At 46.1% G+C, this 21,877-nt stretch overlaps 1 protein-coding gene across 10 annotated transcripts in view; it reads right to left on the bottom strand.

Moving 5' to 3' along the window:
* Positions 1-21,877, bottom strand: part of PPEF2 (protein phosphatase with EF-hand domain 2) — a 703,213-nt gene that overhangs the window by 155,342 nt on the left and 525,994 nt on the right. The window lies entirely within an intron of this gene.

The following is a 21,877-nucleotide window of genomic DNA, read 5'->3' as shown; positions in this document are numbered from 1 at the left end:
AGGAAAGACTATTAATATATCAGTGATATTGTAAACATCTAACAGTGCTATGAATCGCTGTTCCCATTCAAGGAAAACTTTACAAACATTTTGATTCAATTCTACCTTTAAGGCCGAAAAAAACAGACTAATTAGGAGGTAATAAAAGCTTTCTCCACAATTGGACCCTTTTGCAGTTGGCTCGAGCACGTAAAGAAATAAAGTCAACTTCATGCCTCAAAACTGGAATCGGAATTCCACACTGTAAACTTAAAATCTGCTTCCATAGTAGCTCTTCGACCTTATCCCAGGAGTTGGACACCAGGTTTCGCTCCATAAAGGAGACAAGGGAACATTTTTGGGTGGTAGTACTTCACTATAGGCAAGGCCGAGAAGCGACCGAATTTGTTATAAAAAAACTCTTAATTCCATGGCATTAGTCATAATTTACTCGGCATATTTTCAAATGCAGAGCGCATTGAGCTCCTGGCAGAGACAACAACACCAAAATATTTAAAATTAGGGACCACTTCCACGCGCTTGTGTTCTAAAAACCAATACATTTCGGCTTCCCATGCTTCATATAATTTATCATTCAAATTTTAGATTTATTAACATTCAATGTACAAGGTTTTTTGACAAAAAAATAAGCGTTTGTCACTGCCAAAGCTCTTTGCAAACCTACAGGGGTTTGGTCGAACAAAACAACATCGTCAACGTATGCCAAGTAATTTAATTATAATTTACCCAATCTTGTGGGGTTGTTTGATATCTTCTTAAAAACCGCTTTGAGATTACTGATATCTGCAAAATAAAAAAGGAGCTAAAACACAACCTTGACGTAATCCACGGGTTGTTTTAATCCTCATCGTCGAATTACCATTTTGGACCAATCTGACTCTTATCTCTGTATCGGAATGAATAGCGATCAGCATACTCAAAATACCTCTTGGACAGCCTAGCGTAGATAGTTTACTCCATAACATAGCCCCTGTTTACGCAGTCAAAAGAATGCGTTATGTCCAGGAAAGCGCAGTAAAGAACTTTCTTTTCTTGTTGGGCCTGCACTTGCAGCAAATGAATCACACAGCAATTCTTGCCAGTACTCTTTCCTGCCCTAAACCCTGACTGAATTGCATCCAAACAACCCATCATTGATGCCCACTTCTGTAATGCCTGTAAGATTAGAGAGCCAAATGTTTAACTCGAGCAATCCAATAAGGAGATTGGTCGATAATTTCTTGGAAGCAATCTATCACCACTTTTATAGATAACAACTATCAGAGCCCTTTTCCAGGACACAGGGAGAACATTTGACCACAGAAAATTTTGAAAAAGACCCCACAAAATGCCTGCCCATAAATTAACATTAGGTTTTAACGTGCCATTTGCTAACCCATCCGGGCATTGGGCGTTTTAGAGCTTTTTTGTTTTTGTGTAAATTGAACTTTATTGATTTTAAACGCAATCAAACATTCAGCGACACAGTTCAACATGAGGGATGAACCCTCTACACACAATTCTGATGCTGTACCTTTCCCCTTTCCCTCCTCCCCCATCCAAACCCCCCCACCCCCCGAGTGAACCAATCTCATTGCATCCAGATTTTAAAGCTGCAAACAAGGAAATCAAAGTCTGAGTGGTCTCTAGAGCACGAGTCCCAACATAAGGTACTTTGTGTTGTGCGTTTATTGTCTATCATCTATACGGGCCGGGCCAAGTCTTGCTATATAATTCATCTGCCCTCTACCACCTCACCCCAAGGTATTACAAAACTGTTGCCACTCTATTTCGATGGTTGCACTCCCTTCATGGATTGCCGCAGTGATCTTTTCCATCAGATATACGTCCTTTGCTGTACTGGACCACTCTTTTAAGGTGGGAAGGGTCGCCCTCTTCCAATACTTGGCATGACATGCCCGGGCCGCCAGAAGGAGAAAGTGTGCCAGCGGTGGGAGGATGCATCATCGGTCCTCCCGTCTCTCGAGACCAAAAAGCAACAACATTGGGTGAAGCAGAAACTCCCTACCCCAGCGTCCTTAATCCAAACCAGGACCTCTGCCCAATATACCTGCACTCTGGGGCAGCCCCACCACATGTGCCAATAGTCTGCTGCGTTACCACGGCCGTGCCAGCATTGGGGGTTAAACGTGGGAAACATTCTAGAAAGACGTGCCGGATCGTACTGCCACCGGTGCAATAGTTTCAGGCCATGGAGCTTATATTGGCAAGATGCTGATGAGACCTTTCATTTCCGTGTGCCCATCCAAGACCTTTTCCACTGGTGTGAGATCCCTCTGAATCAGCTTCTTCCAATTTTCCACTGCAAAGATACCCTTTAATCTAAGATACAGGGGCACTGACAATTTACCTTTGCCCAGGGCCTCTTCTACAAATTTCTACTTACAAATTTCCCTCTTTTCCACAATTGGCCCACCTTAGCGAGCCATCCATGCCTGGTACCTCGCAACCTCTGGTATAGTGTCCCGTACAGGGGGAGTCCAAATATGGCACATCGGGGAGGGCCATATAGTGATCCCACCTGTGTAATGCTCACCTGGAATCCACGGGGACGTCACTCAGCCTTTTCTGATCTCTTACGACCTCAAACCCTTCCCTGGAGTCTACTTGACTGGAGACTGGGCCTTGTTTTCTTGGAAAGTGTGCTCTCCGTCCTGCTTTCAGCGCAGGGGTGCGTTGATTGATGCAGGCTTGTTGCTGCCTAGTTACTTCACTGGCAAGAGTCTGACAGGTAAGTATAATGAGTCTTTTGAACAGTTCTCTAACTTCGTTCCTTTCCTTCCTTAGTTGATGGACGGCGTCCGGGGATGGCGATGTGCTGCTGAGATGAGTAGCGCTGAAGGTGAGTGAGAGCGCGATGCGACCCTTTCGTATTTGTATTGAACTGAGTTCTTTTTCTGTGTCTTTTAGGTGCCGCGACGTTTTCATCGTGGATGCCGGTTATGAAGAAGAAATGCGGTGAGTAAGCGCGCTATGCAGCGCCTCTAGATGTTTCCATGCTAACCTGGAGTGTCTTTTCCCCCTTGCAGATGGATGAGAAGTTCCGGAGACAGAGTTCCCCCAGAGCGGCTGGGATTCAGGTAAGCGTTTGAAGCTCGTACAGTCTTTAAAAATAAGCAAAGATTTGCTGAATGCTTACTAATGCCTTTTTTCTGATCTTTTCCCTTTTCCTTAGGAAGCAGCGTGCCGGGATGGGAATGACAACGCCGAAGATGCCGAAGAACAGAAGGAGCGATGAATGATGGGCAGAAGCGCTGCAAGGTAAGGCTGTTCCTAACAGTGTTGATGTTCTTGCAGGAGCTGAGCGCAGAAGAAAGATGCAGGCCTACTGGAGACCGATCTGAACACTGTGAGTGTCATGCTGCAGGTGCAGAAAACACAAAGCATGTTTCTCAGCCTGGGCGTGGCTTAAATAGTCTCTGGGTATCCCAGGTGTCTCTGGGCTGAACCACACCCAAAAGACTAGACTGCACATGCAGTTCTGGGAACCGAAATATGTGGGGGCATCCATCTTGTCCCCATCAATGCACTACAAGTCTAATCCCCAATGTTATCCTATGGGAGTGAGTGAGTCTGGTGCCACAAGCGCCAAGTCTGACTCCAAGTGGGTCTTTGGAAGGATGGAGAGGCCCTTGAGGGCCATGTAGGTGATCGTGGCCTGGCTCCAGCCTGACATCTTGGAGGGCTGGGGACATGAGGGGCAGGAATCATGACAGCCGCTCTTCCTCCCATGCTCAACACCACCCAGTGGACCCCAAGAAACGGGTGTTCTCGGATTCTCCTCGGGAGCCTCCACCTAGGGACCCAGACCATTCCCCCACCGTTGCTGGAAATATATGTTGATTCTCCAAATATATCCACTGCTTCCCGGGATCCTCCCTCAGATGTGGGACCATTGCCTTAAGTTGTGCCGCCCTGTAATATAGCATCAGGTCTGGTATTCCCACGCCTATGCGGCCCTCCGGCAGTATTAACGTCTCATATTCCACCCTGGGTTTCTGATTCTGCCAGAGGAACCTTAAGATCCGTGACTTAGCTTCTTTCAGAAGTGCCTCCGGGGCCCGGACCAGCAGCATTTTAAACAAGTTCAGTACTCTTGGGAGTAGGTTCATCTTTAAAGCATTAAGCCTCCCTATCAACGACAGCTGTCACTTACCCCAGGTCGCCATCTCAGTAAACAATTTTGTCAAAGAGGGGGCGAGGGGGTAGTTAGCTCGACCCAAGTTGTCCCCTGGTTTAACAATGGTGACTCCCAGATATCTGATGTTGTCAAGCTGTATCTGCAATCCCAGGGGCCCGATCACCTTGACTTTCCTAAAATCCTCTGCGGCAAAAGGAAAGATTACAGACTTTTCTTTGTTGACCTTGAAGCCAGAGAACCACCCATACTCCTCAATTATTGCCAGGGCAGCGGGTGCAGAGCTGGTGGGGTTTACTAGGTGCAAAGCACGTCATCCTCATAAAGTCCTAATTTAAACTGCCTACCCTGATACCCTCCACCTGTGGGGCCATTCGTAACCGCTTGGCAAGCACCTCCATTGTTAGTGCGAATAGGAGAGGCGAGAGAGGGCAACCCTGCTTCGTCCCCCTCTGCAGGTCAAAAGGCCTCGACATCCGCCCATTAACGGACACCCGTGCCACTGGGGCTACATAGAGCGCCCGTATCGCTCTCAGAATCTGATCACCAAACTCACATTTCTGTAAGATCCCATATAGAAAGCTCCAGTCCACCCGATCAAAAGCCTTCTCGGCATCAAGGACTAGCAAAACCGGGCTGCCTTCCATCCTTGCTGAGGCCTCCATTAAATAAAGTGTCTTACGCAAGGTGTCGGCCCTTGCCTACCCTGAATGAACCCCACCTGATCTGAATGGACTAATCCTGGCATGAGGCCCTCCATCCGCGTAGCCAGCACTCTGGTAAAGATTTTAGCGTCGACGTTAAGTAAGGAAATGGGACGGTAGGACTTGCAACATTCTGGATCCCTACCTGCTTTTGGTATGACCGTTACTAAGGCCCTCCTGAAAGAGGGGGGCTCTCCCCATGGTCAAAATGTGATAAAATAATTTTGGCAGTTTTTGGGCCAGAGAGCCTGCAAAGGCCTTGTAGAACCCGACTGTGTACCAGTCATCTCCAGGAGCCTTCCCACCAACTGCCTTTAGCACTTCCTCCTGGATAAATTGCACTTCCATTTCCGTATTCTCGCTACTTTGGAGACTCGGCAAGGACACCTCCCCCAGGTACCTGCACAATTCCTCTTCCTCTGTCTCACCCTCTATCCCATAAAGATGTTCATAGAATGTGGAAAATTCCTGTGCCACCTCTCACGCAAGAGAACGCAATTGCCCTTTAGAGTCCCGGACCCCCAATACCAACCTCTCTGCCCGTTAACCCCTAAACCTGGCCAACAATATGCCGTTGGCGTTCTCATAATAGCTTTGTTTCAAAAATTGCAGGCCGGCAGTCACCTTTCCCACCTCCAGGTCTCTCAGCTCCTGATGCTTCTCTCCCCTTCTGCTCTGGAGGGATTTCTTCGATATAGGGGGGGGGGGCTTCTCCCCCTGAAACATCCAGATTGAATGAGGGCAGTGCAATTTAAGAGACTTAGGGCATAAAGATTGGTGCTAATGGTTTAGTGGTTGCCAGCGAGTCAAGCTGGTTTACCACCAAAGTGAGAGGAGAAATTTCGATTGGTGCAACAAAAGACAAGTCAGTTGGCTCTCCAATGCTTTCCACCTCTGAGTATACTGACAAGGCAGTCAAGTTTAATTTGTCTTGTGCTTCTGGAATAGGTTTAAAAAATGTCTTTATTAAACCTTGCCCTCCTCTTGAGACACCCTTTTTTAAAAAAAACAATTTGTATTGATTTTATTTCAACAACCAACACAAACCAAACTTAGTGTACATAATAACATTTGAATATACATCACTTTATCCGTGTCCACTGTTTCACCCATTCCCTCCCACCCTCCCAAGCCTACTCTCCCTCATATTTTGTTTCATCGTCTAGCAGTAGGGTTTCTTTTTCAGTGTTTTCTGTTGGATCCCGGTCACTTGCCACGTCATGCGTGGGCCCAAACAATCCAGCTATTAGTTGTTTCCAAGCTATCAAGGTTCCAGCCTCTTCATCCCCCCCCAACTTGCTTCCTGTCATACTGCAGTTTCTGCGTCTGCCCATTTCTGTAGATCTTTCCACCATACTTCTAGTCTTGGTCTGTGACATGCCTTCCACCCCATAGCGATTCATCTCTTTGCTAATACATATGCCAGATCTTTCAATTTACTCACATGATTTTACGTGGTCTAGGAAACCCACCTATCAGGCAAGCCCACACTGTGTCCACCACCATTATGATCCCTTTTTCCTCCATCCTATATGCTATTTCTCACAAGAATCTCTCTATTATTGGGCATGACCAAAACATGTGTACCATTCCGGCGTTTTCTTCGTCACACTTGGGGCATGCCTGCGTTTTTGAATTTGGCAATCCTTAGGGGTGTCATATACACTCTGTGAGTTATATATAATTGTATCTGTTGTAATCTAGCATTTCTTGACACTTTTTTGTGATATCCTTGAGCACGCTCCCACATCCCGTCACTCATTGGGGTACCCACTTCCTCTTCCCAGTCCTGTCTAAGCTGTACCACTTCCTTCCCCGCTTTGGTCATCAGCAGCTCATATATTCTAGATATTTCATGTCCCCCCTCTGCTATGTCATATATTATGTCTGTAGTGGCGTCCGGCTCATCTGCTAGTACTACTTCGGACCATGTTTCTTTAATTCGCTGCACCACCCTATGGTATGTGATATACTGCCCCAAATGTAACCCCGTTTCCTCCACCAGTTCCCCAAAATCCTTTATACTTCCCTCTTGCCACATGTCACCCATTGTTGCTATCCCCACCGGTTCCCAGTGCTTCCTAATCATTAGTCTTAGTTGCTTTTCTTTCCCCGCCAGAGCGACCAATGGAACCTGCGGGGAACACGGGGATGGGTTCTCCATTATCTGACAAGGTCTACGCCATAATTCCCCCCCCCCGAGTATCATCATCTTTGGGTGTCCTTCCATATCCGATTTGGGCAACCACATAATTTCTTTTAGGAAGAATGGGGCGCTGTCCAAGCGGAACAGCCTGGATTCCGAAGTGGGCTCCTCAGAGAGCCATTTAGCTACATATTGTAATTGACTTGCTATATAATGAATCTCATAGTTTGGTAATTTTATACCCCCTTTCTCATTTGAGTTTTGTAGCTTCAAAAAGGGCCACTCTATTCCTTGTCCCATGCCAAAGGAATTCCCTGCATATGCTGTTTATTCTAACAAAGAATCGCCTGGGTATCAAATATGGGATGTTTCCAAAATAGTGGAACAGTCTTGGCAGGAGCACCATTTTCAGCATTGCCCCACGTCCCATCATCGCCAGGGGGGGCTTCACCCAGAACCTCATACTATTTTCAATATTCTTGATAGCTTTCTCAGTATTGCGTTGATGCTCTGCTTCCACCGTATGATATGTCTATCCCGAGATATCGGAACGTGCTGACCTCCCATGGTATCTGCAGGATCGGTAACTGCTCTAACGGGATCCCTTTGTACCTGCCCAGTGGAAATACACAGGATTTTTTGGGGTTCACAGCTATGCCTGAAAGCCTTGCAAATCAGTCCATCATTTCCAGGACATACTGGAGGTTTTCTTCAGGGTAGCGTAAGTACAGCAACATATTGTCTGCGTACAAAGAAATTAAATGCAGTTCCCCCTTTATGGTAATGCCTATTATGTCATACTGCTGCCTCAGGTATATCGCCTGGGGCTCCAAGGCCATGATGTACAACATAGGGGACCACGGGCATCCCTGACTAGTGCCCCTGCTGAGCTTCCACCTCTCTGATAATACCTCTCCTGTCTTGACACTGGGCAGCGGCTCGCTATATAATAGTTTGGCACATCTAAGATACCCCGGTCCTATCCCATAATTGGACAGGGCCGCAATCAGCCATTGCCATTTGACCGAGTCAAAGGCCTTTATTGCATCCAACAAAACTATTGCCATCTCACCCGCATCCCCGTTTGCATGTTCAATGACACGGTGGAGTCGCCTAAGATTGTTGGATATGTTCCTGTTGGGGACATAGCCTGTCTGGTTGGGGTGTATTAATTTGTTAATGACTCTTCTCATTCTGTTTGCCAGGACCGCCATCAATATTTTACTGTCCTGGTTGAACATCGACAGGGGTCTGTAGGAGCCGAATTCACAACCAGGCTTATTGGGTTTGGGAAGTGGTATGATAATCACCTCTCTTAGGGACTCTGGTAGTCTTCTGACTTCATATGCCTCATTTAGCATCTCTAAAAGCGGGGGAGTACCTATTTTTTGTACATTTTATGAAATTACTACTTCTTCCAATTCTTCTAGAGTGATTGGTGCATCTAGCTCTTCTGCGCTAATCTGCAGCAATCCAATATCCTCCAGTGTTTCCTTTATTTCTTTGTTGTCGCTGTCTTCCGCATCTCCGTACAGGATACAGTAATAGTCTACAAATTCCTGATTAACTCCCTCTTGAGTGTCTACTATACCCCCATCTTCCTTCGCTATCGTTCTGATTGTGGGTCTGGGAGTCTCATTTTTGTATAGCCATGCCAGGACTCTCCCTGGTTTGTCCCCCCCTGCGTGCTGCCTCTCTATGTATTTTTTATAGTTGAGGTTGCACAGCCTTTCCAAGTACCCCGCGCATTTCTGCTGAAGCCTGAGTATTGTTGCATTACTTTCCTAGTGTTACCTCCCCTTTTCAATTCTGTTTCTAGCTCCATTTACGCTTCCTGTAATTCAACCAAAATCCCTCCTTGTAGCCCCTTGGACTTGGCTATGGCTATCCCTTTCACTACTACTTTAAAGGCTTCCCAGAGCGTATCCGCTATCTCCACGCTGCCAGTATTGATCTCGAAATAGCTTATTTTTTCCTCTCTCAAGTCCTCCTTAAAAATATTATCTTTCAACGCTTCTGCTTGAAGGCGCCATGTTGGTATCTTAGCTCTCGGGGGTCGATATTTCCATACTAGTATCAGCGGCGAATGGTCTGAAAGGACCCTCGCTTTGTATTCTGCCTGCGCTATTTCTATCATTAGTTCATGTGTGACGAACACGTAGTCCAGTGTAGTGTGTAAGTTCTAGGGGGCTGAATAGTGCAAATATTCTCTGTCCTGTAGATGGTGTGACCTCCATGCATCTTCTAACCCGAAATCCGCTAACAGAGACCATAACGCCCTGGCAGCTGGGGTGGGTCTATCTATTTTGGCATCTGATCTATCTATTTTCGAATCTAGTACACAATTGAAGTCTCCTCCCCAAATCACCGCCCCCCCAAAGCTCACGCTGAGTTTGCTATATAGAGTTCTGAAGTATGCCGCCGTATCCTGATTCAGGGCATATGTATTTATAATACTTATCTCCTTGTTTTCCACCAACCCCCTTATTATTACCATCCTCCCGTCTGGCTCGACCGTAGAGTGCAGTAACTGAAACAGGACATGCGGTGCAACCCAGGTAATGACCCCTCTAGCATAGGCTGAATTTGCTGCGCCCACGACAGTCCCCTTCCACTTCCTTCGGACCACCTCCAGCTTTTCTTGCGTTAGATGAGTTTCTTGCAGCAAGGCTATGTCTATTTTCTGCCAACGCAGGTACATCATAACCTTATTTCTTTTTAAATAGCTATTGAGCCGCCTGATGTTCCAGGTAACTACTTTTAAGGTCTCCCATGACATATTAGGTTCCCGCACTTCCTTCCACAAATACTGTCCAAATCTCATCTTTTCGGGGTGTAGGCTCATACCCAAACTTAAATTTCCCCCAACCATCAACATTAACTCCCCAACTAAACCCCCATCCCGTTTCCCCAAACTATAGTCACTGCACACATTCCCCTCCCTCCCCCCTCCCTATCCATCCCAAACTGGTGCCTAGCTCCATCCCTGGATCTCAGGCTCTCCCGTATTTGGTTCTATCTCGGGGTGTCGAGATCAGGAACCCATCAGGACGTTACTGATCTATCGGCTTCCTAACTAGTCTATTTGCGTGGGTTCAAGAGCGGGTTCCCCGAGGCTTCCATAGTTTGCACTGTATCACTGTGCCAATGCATCCTTATTGATGCGGACCATGTGGCAAAAGTCACAACTGCCTTCGCCCTGTATTATAATCTAGTCCCAGTGTCTGAGACCGCAGCACCGTAGGTACTGCAGCCTCCATGTTACTTATCTGCGCCGTCTTCCTTCTGGTTACCAGTCTCCGATGGGCAGTTCTGTGTGTCAAGCCAGTCCGATGCCTCGTCTGGGGTGTCGAAGAACAATGCTCTGTTTATGTGGTACACCTTCAGCTTCGCCGGGTATATCAGCATGTACTTATAACCTGCTTCCCGCAACCGTCTCTTCACAGTGCCATAGTTCATGCGCCGTCTCTGTACCATCAATGTATAATCCGGGTATGCTGTGATGGTCGCCGATGCCCTTTGTGTCATTCCTCCTTTCCGAAAAAAGTCTAAGATTCTTTCCCTGTCTCGATAGTTCAGGATTTTGGCGATTATTGGCCTTGGTGGGGCCCCTGGTGGTGGCCTCCTCGTCAAGGCCCTGTGCGCCCGTTCCACCGCAAATCCCTGAGTCAGCACCCCCCCTTTATTTCCTGCAGCAGCATTGCTTCAACAAAGTCCGTGGGGTTCGGTCCCTCTGCTCCTTCCGGCAATCCCACAATGCGTACGTTATTTCTCAGGGCGCGTCCCTCTGCTTCTTCCACCCTATTTTCCAGATTACTCACGCGTTGTTCTAAGATGTGAATCTCTTATTTGTGAGACGCACATGTTCAGGACCATCTCCTTTTCTAATTCACCCGTGCGTTCTGACATCCTGCCTAAGGAGGTTCACCTCTTCCTGTACTGCGGCCACTTTAAGTTCCAATGCCGCCTTCAGTTCAACCATGGCTGATTCCAGTTTAGTTTCCCATGCCAGTTTCAAATCCGCAATCGCTTCCAGGATCTGCTGGTCTTTGCTCCCCCCGGCAGTGTCTGTGGCGGGGGTCTTCACCTTGCTCCTAGCTCCCTCTGACATTTGCGGCATTCTGGCGTATTCTTCCAGCGTGGGTTGTTTACCCTTTCCCTTGATCTGTTTGTTCGCCATCTTAACGTTGCTGTATGTTGCTCTTAAGGGTCTCAGAGAAATGGTCTTTCAGGCCTTAAAATTAGTCCGTGCTGGACTTCGGTGCCTGCAGGGGGCTATAGTGAGAGTTCTCATGTGCTTTATATTTCGTGTCTCGAATGGGTTGTGTCCTCCCACGTCCTCGCCGCTGCTGTTTCTTTGTCTTTGCACCTTGTCGATGAGTGGGGCCCCTCACTGTCAGCACGTCCAGGGACCTGTGGGCCAGCGTTACTATTTTTATAAACCCTCCAGTCACCAGCCGTGGTGTGGTATGCCACTTTGCGCAGTGTTTCTGTCTCTTTGGTTCCTGGTGGCCAACCCACGTGTCACTTGGGTTATTTGGTTGCCCTTCACGGTCTCCTCCCGCTGAATGATAGGCTTGCATGGTGCGCCATGTGGTGAGACCTGGTCGGTATGAGTTTACAGCCCGGTGTCAGCTTGCGGCCAGGACCGGTCCGTTTCGGGCCCGTCTCTCCCTCTGGCAATCCCTGGCTGCGTGGCGTAGTCTAGTCAATGGTGCTGACTGTTGGTGGGGTCCTCAGTAGTGCCTACTGCTGGGTGTGCTGTGTGCACCTTACTTTGGCGCGCCATGGGACGCCTTCCACGTTTCTGGGCTATGGGGATTGTGCCTTAGCTTCTTTAATTTTAGGAGGGGAGGTTACCACCAGTGTAGGTTTTTCTTTTTTTACTTTTTTTCTTTGTGTTTTTTTTCTTTGTGTTTCTTCACAGCTTCATCCGGCACTTCATGTGCGTTGCACCCTGCTTCCTTCGGGCCCCCACTGGTCCCTGTGTCTCTGCTCGTGCTCCACTGTGTGTGTTAGGTGACTGGGCCAGCGTCTAGAGGTTGAATGCGGCCTCGCATTTCGATTGTGTAGCACCGTACTGGAAGTGCTTATCGGCTTGCAGAGTGGCTCTCCAGTTTCACACTGGTCCCCGTGTATCAACCCGTGCCCCACTGTGCGTGATGGGTGGCTGGGCCAGCATTTGGAGGATGAGTGCGGCCTTGTGTTTATATTTTGTAGCTCCGCATTGGCAGTGCTGATCAGCTTGCAGGGTGGCTTTCCGAGGCTCGCTGAAGACTCAAATGTGAGCGTATTCAATGTGTTTCACCTCCGTTGTGGCATTGCAACATTGTTGCTGGGGCTTCGCAGAGCCCAGCAGTGGATTGTTCTTTTAAAAAAAAAACATTTCCTCCGATCCTTACATCCCCCAGTCCGGTGCCTCTGCCAGGGAAGTGGGCGCCCGCAATGTCATATTGTTCTGAGCATCCGCTCAGTGTGCCAGGCAGCTCCCGTGTCTCCCGGCGCGTGCGTCTGTTTCTCGTGCGCCGATGCTGTAATTGTCTGTTAGTGGCCCCAGGCGTGCTTTTCAAGCCCGTTGTGTGGCGGCGAGGGATCCTAGTTCTTCGCCTCCATTGAGACCAGGCATTCTCGTATGTGTTCGGTTTCGCTTGGTTCACCTGCAAGCGCCCGCCTATGAACGGATTCTAGGTATCGGAGCAGCTCCTTTGTTTGCCTTGGGCCGCCTCTTGCCTGCTTTGTCTCCGCGCCACTGCAAGTTTCCTCGGGCTGCTAGCACACAAGTCACTGTGCCGGTCCGCTCCGCATTTTGCTCCAGTCGTGCCTCAAGTATTCACAGGTCTGCACATGAAATTTCTGTCCCCAGCAGTTGGTTTTGCGTGGCTTTTAAAAAGGATCAGTGTAGGATCGACGGGAGCCCCTCGGTGGACACGTCCTCTTACATGGCCCTTAAGCCACGCCCCCCTCTTGAGACACCCTTTTCCAAATATTTTCTTTGGTTTTTGCTTTTCTAGGTACTGGGTTACTACCTGTATCAGAAGCTGCAGTATCATCTTCTACAATACCTAAATCAGGCTCTTCAATGGGATCTGAACTAACAGAGTGATTTAAACTTGACATGCCACCATGTCTCAGTGTCCTCAAATATTTATGAGAGTCCTTGTTTTTTTTTTCCACATTTTTATTGGTTTTTGTGTACAACACTTTGACAACAAACAGTGCATATAATGCAACTCTCGGTCGCGGGAGCATCATACTGTTTGTATGGTTTGGCGCTTGTTCCAGTCACACTACGTTCCATTTCCCAATGTCTCTTGTGGGTGTCCAGGCATGTTTTCCTAGAACGGCGTATGGTCTCTGGTCTACCCGCTTCAAACTGTCTACAGCTCGCCGCTAGTACAGCGTCCCCACCTTCATTAGAGTCCTTGTTTGCATTACTCTTCTTCGCTGGGCTCTCCGGGTTGTTTCCTGCATTGGGTGCAAACAGCTCCTGCACCATTTTGTTCCATGGCATTATCTTTTCGCTGATTTTGTGTGCTCCTCTTTGTAGGGCCACTGTCAATACTGTCGACTCAGCCAGTGACAAGAGCTTTAAATCAGCCCACCATGCTTCGATTGCCAGACCTGTTCTGGATTTCCAGGCTATCGCAATTCAGCGTTTCGCCAAAATACTCATTAGGTCTTTCATTTTAGCCAGATGCACTCTTTGCTTGTTACCCCTCAGGAATAGTCCCAGCAAGTAGGATTCTGGTGTCCAAGCATGCATTTGGATCCCTCTGTGGCATCTTTCGTCTTGATTTGGTCCCAGAATTGTGCTATTACTGGGCAGGTCCAGAACATGTACAGCATATCTGCATTTTCTGCTGCGCATCTGGGGCAGGTCTGTCTTGTTTTGCATCCCATCCTGGATATTCTACTCAGGGTAACGTAGGCTCTCTGCGTGACGTATAGTTGTCTGTTTGAATCTCACGTTTCCGGCACTTTAAAGCCATTGCTGGAGTCGGTATTCAGCCCCTTAGATGCAGGGGCAGAGACAGCCATCAATGCTGGATTATGCAGATTCTGAAGGGTGCAGACAGGCTCTGGCCTTGGCATACAGCCATCATGGTTATGAAATCTTCAGAATTCAAAAGTGGCAATGTTTGAAGTGGTTGGCCTTACAGTGGTGGAGATGGGGGTGGTAGGATTCCATGTTTCGAAAGTTACTGGTAGACTCAGAGAGCTACCTCTCAATGTGTTGGGATTCAATGACGCAATTCCAGGTGGCAGCGTTCAAACTGATAAAGTTCAATGTGAAATGACTCAATGTTGCAGAAGATTCAAGGTTGAGTGGCAGGATTCAAAGTGGCAGAGTTAATGGTGTTAGATTCAAAGCAGCTAGATTCTCAGGCTGCAGGGGTTAGGGTGGTAGGGTTCAAAGTGGCAAGATATAGAAGTTGCAATATTCAAGAGTGGCAAAGTTCAAAGCAGCAGAATTCTAATGCAGTAAAATTCAAGGTAGCAAAATTTCCAGGTTACAAAATACAAATGCTAACACCTACAAGTGGCAATGTTCAAAGTGGCGAAATTCAAGGATGCAAGCTACAAATTGGCAAAATTCAAAGTAGCAAACCTCACAGTCGGAAACTCAGTGTGACAGAATTCTAGGTGTCAAAATTCAAAGTGGGAAAATTCACAATGGCCTGATTAAAAGTGGTAAACCCTCATAGTGGCAAAATTCAAGGTAGCAGAATACTAGTAGGCATAACCATACAGTGGTAAAATTCAAAGTGGCAAAATAAAAACTGACAGAATACAAAAAAACGTAATTCAAAGGCAGATCATCACAGTGTCAAAATTCCAGGTGGCAAGATACACATTGGCAAAATATATGTTTGCAAAATTCAAGGTGACAAAATAAGAATTTGTCAAATTCAGAGACAAATCCTCAGTGGCAAAATACAAATTGGCATTGACCTTCAAATATTTGAAATATGCAAAATAATTAACTAAAACATCAATTATACAAATCAATGGCCAGGCTGCTACAGGCAAAAGCTACCTAGCCTGTGTAGTAAGTGACACAAGAGGCCTGGCTGTGTACAACATGCGCAGGAATAAAGTAAATAGACTATTCCTGGAACTAATTGAAAGTACTACTGAAATGAGCTACACAAAGCTCAGTGCAGAAGCTGCTCAAGAGGTTGCCAAAATGTAAAGGCAAGAAAGTACTACATGTGTGGAGTTTCTTTGAGCTGGCTCAAAACATAAAATGCTCTAAAGTTGAAATTAACTTTAAAATGTCTTAATTGGTTTTTTCACAGAGTAGACATCTGCATGATTGTGCAGCTCCTGTAAAAATAAATCACTTCTGCTTGTATATTTTCGAAAGTGGAACTTAATTTTCTTCACCTCAGCCTTATCACAAAGATTCAACTACAACTAAATTGGTCCTTAAGCACATGAAAAATAAACAAATGTGCAAAGAAATAAACACAGGAAATGGATGATGACTTTAAATAACTGAGTGGCGGTGAGTGGCAGTCTTGCAGCAGCCAGTGTTTTTTCCAGCTCTATCCTCGAGAGGTGTGTCTCCCGCTACACCTTTCCCTACAAAACCTCATTGACTCCGCGGAGCGGACGCGGAGTGGCGGTGAGTGGCAGTCTTGCAGTCATGCCAGGCAAGACGGGCCTGGCGGCCTCATCACCTTCAAAACCACAATGGTTGGACTCAGAAGACTTTACAGGCCGCTCTCTAAGAAGTAAAATCAAGTTGCTAACCAAAAACACAACTACATCACCCACACAACATCAACTTCAAACTAGTCCCCCTTCGACTGCAATGGAAACAACAGACGACCGTGATATCCTCACGAACCCAAGCCTCAATACTAAAACAAAAATGGGAAATAGAATCTGTGTTGCCAACGTCCAATTTCCCCACCATAAAACCATTGAGAAAGGCTCTGCTACCTATAGCAACAAACATTTACCACCCTGCAGCGAAGCTGCCTTACCCGAGGAGGAGCTTGCAGTCCTGGGAGTAGACGCCGCGGGTTTCCCCCAGACCGCTGTGTTGAAGCCGGCCGCTGACAGCCCGCGGCCCGGGCCGGCACTCTCGGGGGTTTTGCTTGGCCCCGAGAGAGAGTCGGCGCCGCCCGCGTCGTTGCCTCGTCGAGGACTCGGGGGGGCCCCCCGGAGGGGGGACCGCCTTGAGCCCGGAGTCGGAGCCCCCGAGGGCGCTGATAGGGCCGAGTGCTCTGATCGTCCCCGCCACTGCAGCCGCGGCTCCGCGGCCCCTCGAAGGGGAGGCGGCGTTGAGCGGGCAGGCAGCGCGGGTCTCGACGGTGATCGAGGCTTACACGGCGGGGTTGGGGGGGGACCCCAATGAAGGCGCCTGGCACGCCAACCAGTTGAGAGAAGGAGAGACACAGCCAGTTGGAGCCTCTGAGATCCGGCGCCCATCGGCAATAGGGCAGGAGTGCCCGAGTGGCTTGAGAGTCAAGCACGGCTCATCAACCTCATCTTACGGTATCAGCAATGATACATAGGGAAACCCATATCAACTTACCAGCAAACATACCAAATCCAGAAAACAACGCGATGGCTTCAACAAGCTCATTTGTGCCCCAAGAAACAAAGTCACCATCGCAGGAGTCTAATATCATAACAAAAAAAAAGAGATCACGACCTAGAGACGTCTCTACCAAGAAAAATTCAACCCTAGAATTGTCAAATAACCAAGCGGAACCCACAAGATTGGTTAAACCGCTACCTAAACAAACACATCCTACTAAAGCTCCTCGTGCCGGCTCCAAAACAATAAGAAAGGGCAGTAAAAAACCACAACGCCCTTTTAAGCTATTATCAGACTTTTTCAACAGACACTCCAAAGCCATCCAAGAAAAATGTAAAGAGCTGACTGACGCAGAAATTCTAGAGGCAGCTGATGCAATAACACCACCTAGCAAGCATCGTAGATTGTTACAAGCAAAACGAAGATCCCCTATCCCCCAAACAAAAGATGACACCTGGCCAGCTCCGGATATTGATCCAACAAAATGGCATTTCTCAGGCCAAGTGTCCTCAAAAATACCACAAATTATCCAGGAAGAGTTGGGGAATTCGCAGGTTCGAAACTTGGCACTACTATCTACAACTAATCTAACACCAGCCCCAGAAAGCACTACTTCTGCGAAAACCTTCATCAGTGATCAAGAAGTGCAGAGTCGCACCCAGACTTTCACGCGAGAGCAAGTCGAAGGAGAGAGCTTTGTTCCTCTCCTAACCATCTCGGCACCACCAAAGCAAACTGGCTCTACGATAATAAATCCCACTCAATTTCTGATACAAGACCAACAAACGACCAATGACACATTACATCAACCAAACGACAGCACCAAGCACAAAGATCAGGTTCTGTCGACCTCACCACAACAACTAAGCGAGCCCTCAAGATTAATCCGACAAACTCAAGACAAAGATGGTGGAAGTCAGTATTCTGTCAAATCTAAAAACAAGTTACAGTTTGAGAAAACTTTAGATTCTTTCTACTCAAACCTAGACAATTATAGTAACCAAAGAAGACATTCTTATGACTTCCCCCCTAGAAGATCATCAAACATTATTGCACCCCCTATACGACCATCAACTCCGGGGATAATTAAATCAGCTGTTCATCATGACACCAATGCAACTGACCCACATCCAAAAAAGCTTGACACTTGTACTTTAATGTCAGCACTATCGATAGCCCTCAACCCTTTCATTAAACTATACGAAACAATAGCGGACTCGTTGAAAGATCACACAGCGATTCAAACTTCAATGCTGAACAAAATAACTTTTTTAGAGGGTTATATCATGGCACAAGAATCAAAGATTTCCGCATCTACGATCAAACTGAACCAAGATCAGATTACTGACCCACCTCAAAAATTGGCTCCAACTACGTGCTATACCCCCCAGGTCATCTCGCAAACAAACTCAGAAAGTACTCAAATTTCTTCATTCATCGACCTAACTGTCCCACCCACTTTCTCGACAGAAAAAACCAAGTTGACAAAAAGGGTGGAAAAAACAAATTCTCACCAACAAGGATCAATACCAATAAAACCTTTAATTCAACAAGTGAATTCAACAAGCTTAAAAGCTATAGATGCTCAAAGAGACCTCTTTACTCCATCAAAAATAAAGGATAAACCAAAGAAAACTGGGGTGGTAAGCAGAGTCGAAAAAGAAATACAAAATGTATCTCCTAGAGGAATAGAAGCATTTCTAAATGACGAAGAAATGATGAACATCTCTCAACATATCAGTGACCAATCATCCACCTCGAACCGAAACTCGGAAGAAATACTTGATTCATCTACAATTCCTACACTGCCGGTAGGAAATTCCAATAAAGAAACAAAGACTAGAGAATCTCCATTTCTAACTCTAGAGGAACGAAGAACGCGACTGGCCATGACCAACCATAAATTTAAAGATCCTGCACTTGAAAAGTCCTTGATAGCCCCTAAAACGAACGATCCAAAACAAGAAATTGAAATACGGAAAAAAACTTTTTCGAGTAAACAGCCAGCAAGACGATCCCATAGATCGCATAACAATTCCCAACGTTCGTGGCCAAAAGCACAACCAAAGAAATTTTCAACAAGAGCCCCCAGCAAGGAAGCCCAACGACCAATCTACAAATCAAAAACCACAAAACACCACACAAAACCTCTAATACGATGGATATTGAAACTAGAACAGATCCCGGGAAATCATGATGAGGTAATATTAAATAGAAGATCGGTTATGGACTTATTCAGCTACATTCCGAAACTACGAGTAGTGAAGTCTGATGATCTCCAAATTGTTGACCCGAGCCATCAGGGATCCAGGGCAATTTCACACCTATACATAGCGTCATACGCAACAAAAAATGCCCTGGAATCTGCCCTTGAGGAACTTTTAATAATGGGCTACGATCTCACCGAATCTTCAAGAGAAATTAAAACCTGCAACTACCAAGCTAATAAAGATTTCTTGGCATCTACAAAAGTAACAGAACACTCCCAGTCTTCACGTCAAAAACATCACCAATCATCAAAAAAAACGATCAACGGCCCAGCATTGGATCAAAAACCTAACCAGTCTGAAATAATCAATAAATCAAAATCTAAGGAGCCATCTAAAGGCCCGGAAAACCTAAACCCAGAGTATAGAGAGCCGGCTGGTAGACTGACGTTCCCAAAAGAAGGTCAAAAACTCCAAAGGACAGTTCAGAACGAACCCTATCCAGTGACAACAAATCCATCTTCAAACCCACCTCTACTTTCTCTCTGGTCATGGTTACCAAAGGCTCTAAAGTTAAACCAACAAAAGTAGCCATTCGAGAATACGATCAACAGCAACACAACAGACCGTCTAAATGCAAATGTTCAAAACCAAATAAAATTGTGCTCGTGGAACACCAGAGGTTTCCTTCATTTAACATCAGGATCTTCAAACCTAATAAACTATGATATTGTCTGCTTACAAGAGACATGGCTTATACACTCTCCAGTACTTGATGGCTATGAAACCCACACAGTGTTAGCTAAGAAAGGTTCTTTAGGCCGCCCAACGGCTGGTCTCCTGATCGCAATCCGTAGCGGACGAGGTCTCGTAAACTCGCAAAAGCTAAAAGAAAACCATTTCATGTTGATGGTAAAGCTAAATTGGATTACCAAAAAAAGAGAATCGTCTAAAACCTTGCTAAAGACACTCATAATTGTGACCATCTACTGGAACCCAGCCACTATTGAAAGTTCAAGATTCATCAGTACAATAGAACAAGAACTGGACTGGGTGCAAGTTACACATAAGCCTGACCACGTAATTTTATGTGGTGACCTCAACATAAACAGTCAACCCTCGGTAAACACAAAGGGATATAGATCAAAAAAATCAGCAGCAGACCAGAGGCCGACAAAATGGCAAAACTTAATGAAGTCTAGATCTTTTGACAACTTAGATCTAACATTTCCCGACCCTAATAGACTTCCAACTTGGGAAAGAGCAAACTCAACCTCCACAATTGACTATATCTTTGTATCTCGTTCTCTATTACCTCACATCATCTCCTTTAAAGTGATTAAAACAAAGGAAAGTGACCATAACCTACTAGAAACAATCTGGTCTACCTCCTCTCCGATTAACCACACCATGACTTCAGATATTGAACTCTCCACGCAAGGAACAAGACTCAGATTAACGGAAAAAGCAATAACTACTATTACAGCACAATATAAAGACCACAGTAATCAACTCCCTAGGACAGACGTGGACTACCTACCCCTACTGACCATCTTCAAAGCTCCTCAAAAAAAAAAGAAGACTCCACCACCAGACCGAAAACATACCTATGACACATTAGTCACGGAAAAAAAAAGAGAACTGAGGAGAATAAAAAGACAAGCAAAAGGGTTGGAGCCCTCATCTGCACTTGAGACCATTAAAGTGGCCGTTAAAGACTACAAATCATGGTTAAAATGCTACCGTCATAAGTTGTACCAACAAGACGCGGAAAATATTCTCACGGCCATCACCAGAAACAACGCCAGAGACTTTTGGACCTTACTTCATTCAACTGCACCAGGAGATCGACCATGCCAAATAAATGGAATTGGTCAACTGACCTGGGAACACCATTTCCAAACCCTTTTTAAGAGTCCAACTATCAAAACCCCTTTGATGGAACCAAACGAAACCCCCTGGATCAGTGTGGACAACATTGAGGACATTATCGCCTTAATTAAAAAGTTAAAACCATCACGTGCGCCTGGACCGGATGGCATCACGAACCTCGATTTGAAATCTCATCCAGAGACTTGGGCTCCTCTTTGGAGCCAAATATTTAAACGCTGCACAGCCACAAAATCAATTCCATCTTCATGGACTTGTGCAAACGTTGTCCCTATCTACAAAAAAGGGGATAGATTAGATCCAGCGAATTATCGCCCTATCGCCCTCCTTGATCCAATAGGCAAAATGTTTGGGTCCTTGCTGCTAAAACATTTCATTACTTGGGCCAAAGATTCCCCGTGCCACGACAAGCTTCAAACTGGCTTTAAAAAGAATTTGGGGACAAATGCCAACATTTTGATATTGAGTGCCCTCAAAAGCAAAATCTTGGAGGGTCGCCCACGCCTACATATCATCTTTGTCGATCTCACACAAGCTTTTGACAAAGTCGATCGAGAAAGACTGTGGAGAAAGCTTACCCTATGGAGATGTCCATTAGACGTACTCAACCCAATTAAAGCCCTCTACTCAAATACTACCATGAGGGTCCGTCTGAATAAGCAAGGCACTCTAACACAAGCAATAACAACTAACAGAGGCGTCAAACAGGGATGTCCACTGGCACCGGCTTTGTTTTTGTCCTATTTAGGCGACTTCCAGGAAACGGAAACAAAGATTAGAGTTTTCCCCCCTAAACTCGGAGGAGAACAAATTAGTCGCCTACTCTACGCCGACGACCTGATTTTGCTGGATAATACCCCTATTGGTCTTCAACGCCAATTAACAAATCTTCAACTCTACATGACGTCAAACAATTTGGAAATAAATGAATCCAAAACAAAAATGATGATAATAGAGAAATTCCCTAAAAAGAAATCAGCACCGAATTTGAAACTTGGCACTACTACCATTGAAAAAGTCACAAATTTTTAATATTTGGGAGTCACCCTAGATAGCTCATACAAAGAAAAAGCAATGCAAGAGTCCCTACGCGCCAAAACTACCAAGCTAGCCACACAAGGAAAGGCGATTGACATCAAATATGGTAGATTCTCAATTAGACCTGTAAGAGATTTCTACAAAAGGAAAGTTATCCCATCCTTGACATATGGCGCCGAAGCAATGCCGAATCTTCCTCAC

Source organism: Ambystoma mexicanum, chromosome 6p, assembly GCF_040938575.1.
Source record: "Ambystoma mexicanum isolate Mex_15411 chromosome 6p, UKY_AmexF1_1, whole genome shotgun sequence".
Lineage (NCBI taxonomy): Eukaryota > Metazoa > Chordata > Amphibia > Caudata > Ambystomatidae > Ambystoma > Ambystoma mexicanum.
The sequence above is the reverse complement of the archived record's forward strand: the minus strand, read 5'-3'. Positions and strand labels throughout refer to the sequence as shown.